General features: G+C 39.0%; 1 pseudogene; it reads right to left on the bottom strand.

Moving 5' to 3' along the window:
• Nucleotides 1-14,489: 14,489 nt before the first annotated feature.
• Nucleotides 14,490-14,930, bottom strand: LOC108394119 (large ribosomal subunit protein uL24 pseudogene; annotated as a pseudogene).
• Nucleotides 14,931-15,640: the final 710 nt, after the last annotated feature.

Raw genomic sequence — 15,640 nt, 5'->3', positions numbered from 1 at the left:
AAAAATTATAGCTTCTTGCTCTTATCCCTGGAGACTGGGATTCTGTAGGCTGATGTGGGCCCCTGGACTCTGTGGCTTTCACAAGAGCTTTGGTGAAACTAAGATGGGAACCATTGTCCTGTCCTGCCTCTTCTTCGTGGTCCCATTTCACTGTGGCTCCACAGTGAGGTGTGAGTTTATTCAGCGCCACAGAGCCAGGGGATTAAGAGACCACCATTGCGAGTTTGGTCCCCTTAGCAGGTCTTTCTCGTTCACAGCCACAGCATGGACTGTCACCCTAGAAGATACCCATTATCACCATCACCATTACTGACAGCATTTTGAATGTCTCCCTTAAGTGTGGAAGTGAGTCTAAAATCAACTTCTGGGAGGACTTGAAAGAAATGGCTTTCTTTCAATTGGGTAAGAAAACAGAGAGATAAACAAATGAATGCCTCACTGATTCTTTAGGTTGCTTTGTTAGAGCCCCCCACGAACATGGTTTGCATGGGCAGACTTTAGGAGATTTGATCCAGAAGAGGCAGGCAACAAAAAGCCATAGGGAAGTGTTTACAGAACGCTTTGTGATCAACTAATTAGAAGGCCAGATGTCCATGTTTGGAAAATTCTTCCACACAGTTCTGGCCAGGAAAAATAATTGATGTCTTCTTGAAAACATGGGTAGCTTTTAGTGCTGGCAATTAGGTACCTCAATTTTTTTCAGTTATCATGTGGAGTTGTCACTCCCCTTGAGCCAAATAATAACAGTTTTGGCTATGTTCCAATACTAATTGGAAATGTTCAAAGAACATTGGGATTATAATTCCCAGGGAAACTTCCAGCTTTTGTCCTTGCTTCTGTGACCTAAATTATGTTCAGAAAAAGAAAAATCAAGCTGTTATCCTTAACCATATGTAAATCCAAAGACCATCCGGAATCAACTAATGACAACTTGCCCTGAAAACACAAAGCTTCTGTGTACACCGTTTAGAATTCCTTTGGGGAAGAGTCAGGTTAGACATGAGAGGAGGAAGCACTCTCTGGCAAGGATTTAGGGTCTACATGAGGGAAAAAGGAAAGGATATACTTATAGTATTTAGAACAATGTTTGATACAGACTGATTACTACCACTGCAGAGGAACTACCATGACTATAACTACTACTAGTTCTGCAATTACTATACTACTGCTGATGATATTACTGTTGGTAGCATTCAATGAAGTTGATCAATGAATGAGTGAATAAAAATGTCAAAAAAAAAGTAATACTCTTTTACCCAGAACGGTAAGTCAGCCCACGAAATGGCCCAGGGCTGAAGTGGGCAGCATTCAGAGGTGCATTTGTTCAAATAGGCTAGCCTCTACTGTGCTAACAAACACCGCCCAAATCTCAGTGGCTTTAAGAGTACAGAAGGTCTCCTGCTTTGTTATATGACCAAAGCGTGTTGGTAGTAGGGCTCAGATCAAAGACTTTAGCTGATGGAAGCTGTATCTTAAAATATATTTCCTTGATCCACTAAGGAGAGGAAGAGAACATGGCATATTTTGTCCCAGCTCTTAAAATTCTCCTGCTCAGTAGTGATGCATGCCATTTCCAATCAGTTAGTTGAAAGACCTAGTCACAGGGTTACACCTATGTTCAAGTATGCACTTGGAGGTAGAGAACTAGCTACGAGGAAAATTAATAATAGAGACTGTCTAAACCAAGAAGCTTATTCTTCTGGAAGGAAACTCCACTAACACATGAGGGGAAGGCATAGGCAGCCCACCTAGGAAAGGAGGCACAACTTGAGACTTGTCCATGGTCCAGAGCAAAGGCTGCATTAACTAAAATGATGGGGGAACAAAGACACTACAGTTGAGTGAGGCCCTACTGCTGCCCAGCACAGAGCCTGAGATGGGAGAAACAGGAACATGGAGGTCAAAACCTGGACACAAACAGCTGGGTGCATGTTCTCCAAGGAGTAACTCAAGGAAATGAGGTAGGGAGGCAGAGTCGTAAAAATTACAGCAGAAATGAGGTTCTGAGGCTCTGATAATAATGAATGATGACATTGGCTGATTGTGGGTTATTGTCCCAAATGTCTCTGTTTATTTATATGATATGTATTTATTGAGTGAAAATAGTTTACTGGATCTGGAGATACAGTAGAGCATAGATCAAAAAGTCTGGCTTCGTGGACTTCACATTCTAACTGCTTCATGCTCATGCTTTAATCCTCAGGAGCACCCTCATGAAGTGGGCAGGAATATCATCCCCATTTTATCAATCAGAAAACTGGGGCACAGAGAAGGTTTTACACAGCCAGAAGCAGTAAAACTGGGAATTGGACCTTGGCAATCTGACTCCAGAGCACGTGACTGCAAACACCATGTTTACACCACTGGTACCTGATGAGGACAATAACCCTTTCTGTTCCCAACATCTGGAAAATGAAGCTAAAGCATATACTTAAGGTTAGATGGGGAGTCACATGCTATGCTAAGTGCTAAATTGTCCTAGGTGGAATTGCACTATGAGGCTCAAGGTCTTAAGGTTTCTACAACCTCTGGTCATTATAGGGATGGAAATGTTAGTTCCTAAGGTAGTGAGTTCAAGAGTCTACTCATTCCCAAAGTATATGAATTAGGAAAAATTGGCTCAAACCCCCAAGCCCATGTGCCTGTGACCTTGGGTGAATCACTTACCCATTTGAATCTAGATTCCTCATCTATAAAATGAGCATAATAATCGTACTTTCCACATAGGTTTAATGCCACAGTAAATGTGATAATGCATGTAAACAGAGTTCAAGGACATTGAATGTCCCCAATAAATCATTATCTTTAGTGTCAAATAAGCCTAATATTCCTAATACTAATACTAATAATAAATAATAATAAGGGTTCATGGGACCTTAGTAGGCACTAATTCAGGAAATTCAAGAGTGAGGATAATGTGTGAAAAAGAAGGATGTTTAGGGGGTTACGTGCACACAGTCTGCCCAGCCCCCTCCACCTTTGCCCAGGTAACGAGCCTTTAACTCACATTTCTCTCAAGGTCTGCTTTGTCAAGCTTCTAGCATTCATTTCTGTTCTCACTCCATTTTGTCTAATTAACTCCAAATTCTAATCCATAACCGGTACAGGGAAAAACATCCACCAAGCAAGGCTTCTCCTAATCCCTGGTGGTATGTAACCCAAGGGGATATCTGCTGAGTCTGGGGTAGTCTGCTCACCCACCATGTCAGGAAGGGAGCACGGAAACCCACAGACAGGCAACTGAGCCTCTGTGATTAAGAGAAGTTTCTTTCAAAGGCTCCTGGCCCCTGAGGGAGCACATCAAGCACGAGCAGAGAGAGAATTTAGGACATTTTGCTCTCAAGGGTTTCAATTATTTCTAAATATATTTTCAAATAAACTAGACTTTCTTAAACCATTTATCCCCATAGCAACCAAGCTGGCAGAGTTGGTGGGAGTTTTAGCTTCTATCAACTGTGAAATATGCTTGTTGCTTTCAAGTTTGTAGAAAAAAGTGTTATATTGAATAACTAAAGCAATAAATTAATGAAAGCTCACAGGAAATTAATGAGTAAAGAGATGATGAGAATTTGCAATGTACAATCTTATTCTGAGAGTTAAATAATAAAATTTCATTAGACAAGACCTCATTATGCCCCCAATTTGGTTATCGTGTAGGTATAATAATTCTCTTAAAATGCAAATACTTTCCTGTAACCACATATTGTAACATATGTAATGCCTGAGAGGCGTGGCCTGGAGGTCAAGAGATGTGGGTTCTAGTATTAGTTCCAATGCTAATTCACACTCGGTGTAGAAGACTTTCAACCTCAAACCTATTTCCTTTTCTGCACGATGAAAGGTTGTTGGATTCTATTACTCACTTTGAATTGTGTAGTAAATACTAACTTTAAAGCTTTGAGAACATCTCTGTGGCCTTTACAGATGTCTTTGCTGCACAGTTGCGATTTATTTATTTATTTTTTAAGTTTTAGGAAATGAATCAGGTGTTTAGGTTTATATGGGCTGCAAGTATATGCAAGACTCTGACTCCCCACTTGTCTTTGCAGGGGTTCAAACAACCCAAAGGGAAGGGAAGGTTGACCCTTACAAGGCATTTTCAAAGAAAAGTGGGAGCAGATATTTTTATATTGAGGCACTTTTACATAGTATCTCCTTTCATCCTTACAGCCTTGTGTGTTAGGGATTTTAATTCCCGTTGTAGAGCTCAGGAAAGAGAACCTTTAATCCACTTGCTCACTGTCCCGCCCCCAGCAAGCGGTGGAGCCTGAACATCTGCTGGACTCCACGGGCAGGGCTCAACAGGACGCCTCTCCTTTGAAAGCATCTGGTTCAAAGCCTCAACATGTGGAAGGAGGCCTGGAGCCCAGACCAAGCTTAAGTTCAGCACTGCCACCTGCTAGCTGCTGACCTCAAGCAAGTCATTACTGTCTTTGGGCTTTAATATCTTTATCTCCAAGAGACTGTTTTGTATGAAGTGACTACTTCTTGAAACAATGGGCAACCCCAGATGAACAAGGATCAGAAAGGTGCCTCCTGGAGGAGGAAAGGAGGAGAGTTTCAGACTCTTTGTGCCCAAGGGCATTTACTGCAAGAAGGTGGCAAGTTAACTTTGGAAGAGTCGGTTCAGCTTTTTGAAAGCAAGGATGAGCTTGCATAGCACAGGTTCTGAAAGGGTTCATTCAGCATTCACAACTGGAAACAGAAGTCGGACACTGATAGCAGATAAGCTAGAAAAGAGCTTTCTGGCAGCTGGAGCAAGGGTTAGGCTGGAAGCAGCAGGCTATATTCAGCCGTCTTCATGTTTCTCAGCAGGTGAGTTTCTTTCAACGAAACCAACAATCCAGACCTGAGAGGAGCAGATCTATGGGCAGAGTAGACCTTACTTAAAGATTTTAATACTGTCTTTTATGGGGTTTCCTTTTCAAATGATCTCCTAATGCATTGATAGTATTGATGGTCTATTTTCATTGCAGTTACACTGCTCCCTTCTATTTCTGTACACCCCAATAGTCAGCCACAGGGAAGAGAAGGAAACAAGTCCCACCTTCCCTTCACTCCCAGCATCTTTTCCTCTAGGCTTCAGAACCCCATCCAGCACACCAGCTCTGACTCCCGACTCGTGAGTTAGAAGAGAATCCAGCAGACACATTTCTTGAATATGATCTCTCCGAATGAATACAAGTGGAAAAGGGAGTTTCTGCTTTGAGAAGAACAATGTAATACAAAGGTCACAGACCTGGAGTCAGCCAGGGGTGGGTCCAATCCTTAATAAATTACTTAATCACTCTGTACTTCATTTTCCTCCTCTGAAAATGGCTAGGGAGATACTAACAGCTGTCAGATTCCAGGGAGTAAGAGTGGAGCTGAAGGCAAAAGATGAAACAAGCAGTCGAAAATAAGAACTCTGGGAAGAACTTGGAATAAGATTCAAAGCAGGATGAGGCTCAAGACCAGAGCACCGATGGCGTTAGGAGCTTGGATATCTGGAACCCACCCAAGGGTGTGAATGGATTGGCAGACATGGAGGGTCTAATAACCAGCCAGCTGCATAATGTTGGCAAGCTGGCGCTGTGGCTGTCCACACTGTGACCAGATCACCAAGACAAAGAAGGAGAGGAGGAAAGTAGCCCTCAGACTGTGAGAAGCAACAACATGAAAAGTAAGTTTCCAAAGATAGAACGATAAGAAGAGGACTGCAGGAAGGAGCTCGGGTGTAAGTGGTTTTATTAATAATACTGCTCACATTTGCATTTCCTGAGGCTACAAAGGTGGAAGAAATCAAGCAAACCCCCCAATTCTCCTACATGTTCTTCCCTTTGTTTTCATGCCAAGGGTCACCCCATGCTGCACAGGGCTCCCATCCACAGGCACCCCTCATGCCTGAACCCAGGAAGAATGAAGGAGGCTTTGCAAGTGGTGTTCTTCTGAAAGTAGCAGAATTGGAATGAGCAACAGCAATCCTGCGACAGACAGTGGCCCCCAGCCTCCTGCTTCCTCTGCCTGGATTGGGTGAGAGGGTGTCACTCAGTCTCCTCTGCTGTTCTTGTCACTTTGGCCTATGCAGCAATACTCTTGGTGTTTTGGGTGCTATTGGAGAGCATGTCCAGCAGTAAACCAGTTGGCTAACCCCAAACGGGACTGTAGGCAGGATCTGTGCTTTGTCATGGATCACTCTCCTCCCTGATGGCTGGGCTTCACACTTACACAGTTAATAACCAATTTCCTTTTTTTTTAAATTGCTTATCTTGGTGTTTTAAAAAAGTAATTCCAAACTTACAAAAATACAAAAATAATACCCTTTCGTCTCCACACTTCACCCAGATTTAGTCTCAAGAAGCAAGGATACATAAAGAATTCTCATCGCCTTTGTCCAAGTTCACCACCTGCTAACACTCTGCTATATTTGCACTATTCTCTGGCTCTTAAGAAACCTCTCCTTCATGTATAAGTAAGTAGCAAGCCTCATGCTTCTTTTCCCCTAACCTGTACTGTGTATATTTCCTAATGACAGAACATTCTCTTATGTAATGACAGTTAAAAATAACAAGAAATTTAACTTTGACATAATACTAGTATCTAATCCACAGTCCATCTTTCAGCTTTTGCCTATTTTCCAATCATGTCCTCTATAATGTTATTTCCCTCGTCAAGAATGACTTGTGCCTTTAATTTCCATACCTCTTTAGTCTCCTTTAATCTGGAACTGTTCCTTCCCCTCTTTTGTCTTTCAGAGGTGACAATGACATTTTCAGAGAGTACAGTACACTGTGCATGTTTTTAGTGTTTCTGCCTGAATTTACCAGGTTTCCTCATGCCTTAATTCTGAGGAGGCCTTTTTTTTTGGCAGAAACATCACAGCAGGGAAATGGTGTCCTCAGTGAATCACAGCAGGAGGCACAGCATCTCAGTTTGTTTCATTATTGGGATGTCAACTTTGACCACATCATTTCTCCTGATCCTTGCAATACTCTGTGAGAATATACATTGGTGGTACTCAATTCTTGTTGCAAATTATCATCATTTTAGCAACTAAACAGCAACAGCAAGCTTGAAAATCCAGGCTTCACCCCAGATCAGTGATTCCCAGTTTTGGCTGCACATTAGAATCACCCAGAAAGATTTGTCAGATGCTGATGCCCCCTCCTTGTAAATCTGATATTTACAGATTCTGACATATTTAGTCTGGATTTGGCCTGGGCCTAAGGATTTCTCAAGCCCTCTACATCAAGCCAAGAATGATAAGCTCTAGGAGACCAATATCCACCTCTAGTCACAGAGGATACCTGGAGCTACACTGGCTTTCTCAAGATCATACAGCTGATAAGAAGGGAGGCCTTGTACACCAACCCAGGGCTTTTTCCTGCTACCCATAACTCTTCTCTGAATGGCAGAATCAGCTGGCTAACACCTATTTCACCTGGGAGGGGAGCAGAGGAGGTATTTTTCTGCTGCCAGCCCAGGAAATCTGAGAAAAGTAGCAGTTATGTTCAGGTTGTTCTATACTGTAACATTCAGGTTGTTCTGTTACTGACTATATTCTTTATACTCAAAGAATGGCTCATGGAACAGCTACATGGACATCAGAATCTCTGGCCCCACCTCAAACTTTCTGGACCAGAATCTGAAAAGTACCAAGATCTCCAGGCATTTCAAATACAAATTCAAGTTTGGAAGCAGTGGACTGTATGCTGTAGTGCAGTAATGCAGAAGCTGGAAAACTTTTAGCTCAAAAGCATCCATAGACAATATGTAAATGAGTAAGCATGGATGTGTTCACAGCAACAGGTAGCAGGCCAGTTTGGCCCATGGGCCAATTTGCTGACCTATGTACTAATGTGATGAAGCAGAATTGAGAGAAAATAATACAAACTCACAATCTTGGAAAATTAAAAATTAAGACACTACCTTTGTGACCCTGGGTAAATTACTTAGCTCTTCTAGGCCTCATGCATAAATTGTGTAAAGAAAAGCCTACCACATAGGGTCAACAATGAGTAAGTAAGAGGACATGTCCGGCATGAAGAGGGCCTTCAGGGAATGTTGGTTTCCTTTCTTCCTTCCAACTCTATCTGTGTACAAACGCAATGAACCTGGCAGTGTTTTCACCAGGGAATTGCAACCAGGGCATAAGCCAAACATACTTTTTGTCCAAAATAACATTTTAATTTAACATTTATTGACATAAAATAATATTTAATTTTAAATAAAATTTAATTTTGAGCATTTGATATTGGGAAAGTCTGACCATCTGAGAATTCCCAAGCTGTCTAATGACATATTGATGCCAAACTATAAGAAACCCAGCTCTCAAAGAGCTGGACCTAGAAATCCATCAGTTCTATCCCTACCCACCTTGTCCCTTATCTTCATCTTTCTGTATTGCTCATTCTCTCTAGAAGATTAAAGATACCTGCTCCAGCTAAACTTTTTCTCTAAGTTCTGATCTGTCTGACTCATAACTTCCCTAAAGCAGAGGAGAAAATAGAAAGTGAAATAATTTTGGATTAAAGATTTTGGAAAGTTACATTGGAATTAGAAATCAGTAGCTCCAGTTTAAGGATGAAATTTCCAAATAGTTTCAACAAGAAAATTCAACAGGGGAGAAAAATGTCAAATGGGACTTTCATTCTTCCTAGGGTGGTCTACCAAGGAAGGATGACAGCAGTTAAGGAGGAGACAGTCAGTGAGCAATCACATCTATGATGACATAACCCTGAACTAATTATAAAGCAAGGGTCCATGCAGAAAACTGACTGGCATCTTTCCTGAGCAGCTTGGTGGTCAGTATGAAAATCTAATTCTTATTGTAGTTGTTATTAAATTGGGAGCAGGAAGCTAATGGGTATACACATATGGAGGGGCAGAAAAATAAAACTTGGATGTTATACAGAAAGTGGCAAAATAAGTTGGCATCACATCATCTTAGAGAGTTATTCAGAGCAGTGCGAATAATCCCTACATCAAAGCCCAAAAAGAGGGCCCATGTGTGATGCTGTTTGGTTATAGTGTGCTTAAAATTTTGTGAGACACCTAATTTATTATAGGGTCACTCTAGGACAAGGAGCCCTAGGACTCCTGTTTAGCATAATTTGATCACTCTTACTGTGCTCTTTTATCTAGCTCATATCCATCAATGTGGCCAAGAAAATATAATAGAAATCCCTGGTTCCTGGAAAGGGTACTATTCACATTTTAGAAATTCTGGAGAATAGGCACATGGGGTAAGGAAACGGCAAGCCCTTACTTACTACCATATGCAAAGGAAACATACATCCAGGAAATAGGTAGATACAAATCCTTCGCAGAATTTTAAGCTAGAAGGGGTATGAGTGGGAAACAGGCATGAGCTGTAAAAGAGAAACTGACTTTGATTCAAGAAATGTACTGAGGTTGAAGGTTGTTGATCTCAGTCCAGAGCTGTGCTCACCCTGGATGCTTTCCTAAGGACAGAGGCTGAGTAGTATGGAGAAGGGGTCCGCATCAGCTACTTTAGGCTGAACATAACACAAAAAAGATTCTTTAACATAGCTGTGACATTGCTGTTCTTGTGCAAACAAATAAACAAATAAAAGCCACCAGATGAAAAGATTTAGCAATTCAAAAGAAAGGGAATAGAAATAAGAAATTGGGATATGAGTTTTTGTAATTAACATATTCAATGATATTTCAGATGATATTGTAGGAAGATATTTGAAAAGGAATATTCAATATCAGGACAACATTGTTTCAGATAGAAAATGCAATTGCCACATTTTCAAAAACACAATGGAGACAGTCACTAGCAAGATGGATAATAAAGGAAACTGAGAAGTTGATAAGAAGTGAACTAAAAACATTGTACCCAAACTCAGAAGAAAAAGATAAAGATAAGAATATAGTGATGAGCAAAAGAACAAAAAATTATGAAAGAAACACTTGCTATTTTTGAGGAAAAAGGAAATCTCAGGATAAAACAAAATTTGTTCCATACTGCACTGAATACTAAATGAAAATGAAACTTTTCTATGAGATGTTGAAGAAAAGCACACTTTTTGAGGGGAAAGAATTATATCCTCAGCAAAGCTATAGTAATTAATGAATTAAATGATTAAGATAGTCTCACTATGCAAGGACTCATGCCCTTCCTGAAAATGTCACCCAGGAAATAATTGAGCCACTTAAAAAATATAGAACAGTTAACTCAGGAGAAATAAAGATATGGTATGAGAGCATAACTATAAAATAGTGAAACCACTTAAAATTAGACAATGCCCAAATAATTATTGTAAATGTGTCTTCTCCCCATAGGAAGCATTGCTTATTTCCCTTCTTTAAAAATAAGATTTTAAAAAATTAATGAATAACATGTTGCTTCAACACAAAGAAACAGATCAAATAAAATTGACATGGATTCCCTGTGTCTACCACAATCTGAACCAAGACTAGTAGTAACCATCTTCTTTTTTTAGCAGTTTTACTGTGGTTTTGCAGCCCAGCAAACATGAAAAAAAAATCCAATTTGTTGGAAAATAATAAATATGATTAACATGATTATCAGTAATCATAACCTGAATTTAAAATCCCAGATTATCCTAATTAAAACTTCTAGGAGGAGAAGAGAAAAGATTCACTACAGACCCATCTACAGTTTGCAGCTCGCATGGTGGACATAAGTGGATACTATTCCCAACCACAGTATGAAAAAATGGGCTATGGGAACTTGATTTCCTACTGAGAGAGAAACATCAAAGTACTAATTACAGAATGGCAAACCTATAAATACAAAAGATGCTAGGAAGAAACACCTGTGGGATATGACAAAAGCTGAAATTTAAAAAAATTCAAGCCTGATATCTTGTCAACATGGGGGGAGGGTGGTTTCTTCAGTTGCCACAACCAAAGAATTAAAAGCAACGTTGTTCTTGACAGGTCTGGTGGGTGGCTGGAGCGTCAAGGAGGTCCAGAGGGGTCACTCCCGACGTTGCTGTCAGGTAAAGCAAACCCATAGACTGTGTTGGTCTTTCTCTGACCTGCTCCCTTACTGGCTCCTGTGGTCCAGTGACTGAGGCCCCACTCCAAAACTGCATTATTAAATTCACCATTATAAAGGGATTTTCCTTTAAAAAAAAAAAGCCAAGAAACAAAAAACTGGCTGCCCAGTAACATTTGTGAGCACTACAGAGCTGCAGTGATGTTGCTGTATTATCTTTTTAAATACATGAATCACACTAATCTCTTAAAATAAAAGGGTTTAAAGTCATCTGGGCATTTCCTTTTTTAAATGTAAAGAAGGGCTCTTGGTTCCTGAGATGGGGGAAGGCAGATGTGAGCATTTTCTTTGTAGGGACTCAAGACAGAACACCAATGCATCATTTGGTCAAGGAAAGCTTAGGAACCAGAACTGTCCAGTTGCTAAGGAAGACATCAAGAGACAGAGCCCCTAGGGTGGGTGAAAGGAGGGCTGAAAACATAATTGGCTACAGCACAAGTCAAATAGCATATAGGAGCACAACTGTGTAATTCAAGTTGATGTACATTCCTTACATTTTCTACATTTTCACAATTTCTGGAATTATTTCAGATACAGAGCTGTCCCCAATGCCTACTCTCAATAAAGTCATGCGTATGTTAGTGTGATACAAATGTAGTCATGTAATTAGTGTGAATCCAGAACATCACCTCTGCCAGAGCCTTTACACCATAGCCTCATTATTATGAAAATGAAACTCCTGTGACTTTTTATAAATATGCTAAGCATCAGCAAAGTGAGTAGAGAAAGTATTTTGAAGAGCAGGAGATATTTTTATGATTTGAAAATTTATGTCCACACAAAATCCTGCATGTGAATGTTTATAGCAGCTTCATTAATAATTGCCAGAATGTGGAAGCAACAAAGTTGTCCTTCAGTAGTTAAATGGATAAATAAGCTGGGTAACATCCAGACAATGGAGTATTAATTCAGCACTAAAAAGAAATGGGTGATCAAACCATGAAAAGGCATGGAGGATTCTTAAATGCATATCACTAAGTGAAGGAAGATAATTTGAAAAGGCTACATACTGTCTGATTCCAGCTATATGACACTCTGGAAAAGGAACTATGGAACTAGTAAGAAGATCAGTGGTTGCCAGGGAAGATAAGGATGAATAATCAGAGTCCTGAGAATTTGTAAGGCAGTGAAACTACACTGTATCAAATTATAATGGTGGATACATGTCATCACACATTTGTCCAAACTCACGGAATATACACCACCACGTGAACCCAACATGTACTTTGGTGGTTATGAATTGTCACAAAAAGTATTTTGAAGATATATTTTGTATTTTGAGATATTAAAGCATTTTGAGGAGATATTCCCAAGAGCCTTTGCATTTATATCACTGGCAGTTCCTTTGTTAAGGCCTCCCAACTCAGAGCATTTACTCTGGCTATGGTTTAACGTAGGTCATTTTGCCATATCAGTTTATTAATATCAGCTATGTAAACTTGAGTGCATCGTTTAACTTGTTTCTTCTTTCATTCATGGGATTATTGTGATGATAAAAGAATTCATATCCTGACAGAATAGTGTCATAAAGAGTAGTTATTGGGATTTTTGCCATTATTTAATATATCCCATTTTTGTCATTATTTAATGTATTTAATATTTATAATACATATTTATTAAATATATTAATATAATGAGTTAAGTTAATATAATAAAAACACAGTAATAAAATATTTTTAATGTATATGTATATATTTAATATATCCTAAAGGAATTTCATTGGTAGTAGCATGGAAATTTGAAAAAGAAGGGAAGAGTCAATGATTTTGTCTCCCAACCACATGCATATATACACACATTATCTTTGTTCTAAAGTTGGCTCATTAAAAGCCTGGTACATTTATGGAAGTGCCTTTCCACAGAAAAAATATCATCCTATATCAGACACTAGTGTTGAGTGGCTATCCTTCTATTTTTCATGGGTCGGAATGAGAGCAATATCACTTCAGTCCTGTTTCCCTAAAATGCTAATCCATCACTTTGTGAAAAGAAACAAATAAATGACAAAAGACCAAAAAAATAAAAAGTGAGTGAGGAAAGCAAATAAGTTGTGAATTTTTGTGCACAAATAATGCAAGGACACTTTGTATGAGCAGGGAAAAAATCCATGCAAGCATAAAACACTTGTTAACTACAAAAAGGAATTGTTTATTCTTTCATTAAACCTTTTGTTGCTATGGGAATTTTTTTGAGTATTGAGGTTTCAGATGTATATTCTTTTAACTTTGAAAATATTTACTAATTGTAATGTTCCAGAATTTACATTTATTTTTATTGTTTTTAGGAAACTGGATTTTAAATACTGTGCTTTTGAAATCAGGACTATTGTTTGACAGTTTTGTTATTCATGTTTCTTCATGACTTGCCCAAACCAAGCCTTACCTCCCTCAGAGATAACCACTTCCTGAAGTGGTCCTGGGCCCGCTTCAGCCCACATACCTCTAGGATCCTGTGCTCTGGCCTTGACGTTTGTAGGATGCCAGTGTTCTGACTTCCGTGCAGCAAAAGAATGACACAGCTTCCACTGAGCTTTTGTTCTGTTTGGAGGAGAAAGATAACAACAAATAATTTGAATAATTTCACATAGATTGCAGTTCTGACATTTTTTCTGTATAATAAAATGAAACAGCATAATAGGATAGAAGGGAAGACTCTGGACCAAAGAAGGATGGTGTCTGAGTGGGGAAGCAGGGACCTGTTATGAGAAAGAAACTTGAGTAGAAACTTGAGTGATAAAAAATATTTCAGGGAGAAGCCTTTTAGGGAGAAATCCCTGTGAATACAAAAGCCTAAAGCAGAAATGCACTTCAACTGTTCCAGGAAGATCAAGGGTGTCATGATGGATGGCAGCACTGGAAGAGATGGGGAAGCGGTTCAACCTGAGTTCTGGGAATCAGGCAGGAACAAGGTCATGTCGGGGCTGCAGGCCATGCTAAGCATAAAGGAAATCATTAAAGAAATTTTAAACTGAAGTGTAAAATATTCTTGTGTATATTTCTCTGATACATAATGGATTCCAGGGGCAAGAGATATGAAAAAAAACAGGAAGGAATTGATAGCAGTAGGCCAAGCAACTGACGATAAAGAGGAGCATTAACACTGGAAATGGTAAAAAGTCCTGAATTAAGGGATACACTTCGGAATATTATAACATAGGCACCATACCGAGGAACCAATGGATAATTTTTTTAATTATTATTATTATTCAAGAAAAGATGTTGTATTTTAAGAAATACATTTTGGGGATTAATAGGGAAGATACTATATTTTTCTCTTTTGATTATTAGTAGGTATTTAATATTAATAAATTCTTGCATTTCTGGAATTACATCTACTTGGACTTGCTCTATTAATTCCTTTGAAGTGCTACTGCATTTCCTCTGCTAACAATTTACTTACAGATTTTTATATTTTTTCATTTTAACAGTTTTTATGGAAAGCTGCATGTATGATTACTTCATTCCTGCAACTTGTCCATTGTTTCTCCTTTATAATATTTGCCCTTTTCCTTTCCTATTCTTTGAGATTTGGCTTTTTGTTCAAGGATCTTTCTCCAGTCTTCGACCAGTTACAGTCTAGTGATAACCACCTCACTGGGGAGAATGCCCACACGGACATGTGTGCCATCTGCCTTCTCCCACTGTACTCATTCAAGTAGATGATATATTTCTTCCTATAAAGCTGGACCACTTTCCCAATTTGCTGACCTTTGTAGTGGCCTCATACAACCTGCACTTCATCACTCTTTTGGATGGGCATGGATGGAACACTGTACTTCTGTCTCAGCTCTTTGGAAAGAGAGGAAAGATACAATCTTCCTGTGAATGTGGGAAGGTGCATGGAAATGCCTCTTACAGTTCTTGCTCCAGTCAGAAGCCACAAAAGGATTGAACTTCATTTTCACCACTGGCGTTTCAGCAATGGCTGCAAAAGGGAAGAGCTACTTATTGATCTTTAGGATGATATGTATAATTGTAACTGACTTGTAATTTTTATCTTCATAGGGTTTTTGAATCAGCATTTGTCATACTTAATTATTTAGAAATTTTCTCTTTTTATGTTCTGTACTATAATATTTTATGTGGCTTTAAATGGTTTGGTAGGATTCCTTTGTGAAGCTATGTAAACCTGTTTTTTTATTTAGAAGTTCAATGATGACTCTATGAATTTCTTGTGTGTCAATTAGTCTGTTTAGGATAATTTCTATGTCTTCCAGAGTCAATTTACTAATTTATATTTTCTTAGAACTGTAAATACAGCAAAGGAAACCATCAGCAAAATGAAAAGGCAACCTGTTGAATGGGAAAAAATATTTGCAAATCGTGTATCTGTTAAAGGGCTACTATGCAAAACATTTAAAGACTCATTCAACTCAACAGAAAACAACAGGCAATCCAATTAAGAAATGGGCAGAAGAGCTGAATAGACATTTTTCTGAAGGAAATACAGATAGCTAACACATACATGAAAAGATGCTGAACATCACTAATCATCAGGGAAATGCAAATCAAAACGACAATGAGATATCACCTCATACCTATTAGAATGTCTATTATCAAAAAGACAAGAAGCAACTGTTGGTGAGGATGTAGAGAAAAGTGAACCCTT

The sequence above is a fragment of the Manis javanica genome, chromosome 6 (assembly GCF_040802235.1).
Source record: "Manis javanica isolate MJ-LG chromosome 6, MJ_LKY, whole genome shotgun sequence".
In the NCBI taxonomy this organism is placed as follows: Eukaryota; Metazoa; Chordata; class Mammalia; order Pholidota; family Manidae; genus Manis; species Manis javanica.
This window is presented reverse-complemented; position numbering and strand designations above follow the sequence as displayed.